The sequence below is a fragment of the Atta colombica genome, unplaced genomic scaffold, assembly GCF_001594045.1.
Source record: "Atta colombica isolate Treedump-2 unplaced genomic scaffold, Acol1.0 scaffold47, whole genome shotgun sequence".
NCBI lineage: Eukaryota > Metazoa > Arthropoda > Insecta > Hymenoptera > Formicidae > Atta > Atta colombica.
The window spans coordinates 3,338,522-3,339,457 of NW_017259536.1; positions in this window are offsets into that span (position 1 = coordinate 3,338,522).

Here is a 936-nt window from a genome sequence, read left to right on the forward strand (position 1 = left end):
TAACAATATATTTTATGAAATTCTATGTAACATTTTAAAAATGAATATATTGATAAATATTTATCATAAATATTCTATGCTGTCAATCATCGAAATATAATCAAGGAAATCTCATTTGGATTAACGAAATTAAATAACGAACACGAGCCCGCACGATTTTGAGATATTACTAATACATTTCGGGAATTAATTTGAACAAATTTACAAATTTAATTTATGTTTAATTCAATCGAATCTTGCGTTCGGACTAATTGTTCGTGTCACTAACTGATCGCATTACAAGGCGTAAAATGCTTGGTTTGTAAGATAAATGGTACGCGTAGACGCATAACATTCTTTACTTTCATATGAAGGATCATCACCTCACAAGCGACGCGAAGATGAGAGTTATTAATTGGAAATAGTAGTCGGCGTGAAAATCGATACGATACGTTTCTACGTACTTACACTGGTAAAATGACGATGTTAATCGCTGGCCTATAATCTAATAGTTAAAGGTAGTGCATTAGTAATTAATTGATTAATTAATAGACGAGTAATTAGTAAATTCGATACATTCACAGTGTGATACAGCATAGATTAAAATGGTTGTACATCATTGCGATACACTCTTTATTTGTGATGTGGCAACATATAGAATTAAGGATAGCTTCAGTTTTCAAAGATTTAATATTTAAGTTGACATTTGACATTATTCATAAAATTATATATGATCAACAAAGAGAATGAAATATTGTGAAATTCGTTTTTATTTTCGTAACTATCTAATTATTCTTTCTCGAGCGTTTCATGATTATATTTTCAGTGCTCTAATATGTCGGGATATTAAAGTACAAAGAAAAAATTATATATTATCAAAATTATCTTGTAATAAAATTATCTTATAATATGAAATTTTTGTTCTGCTAACGGAATAATAGCTGTTAATAAGTGCTA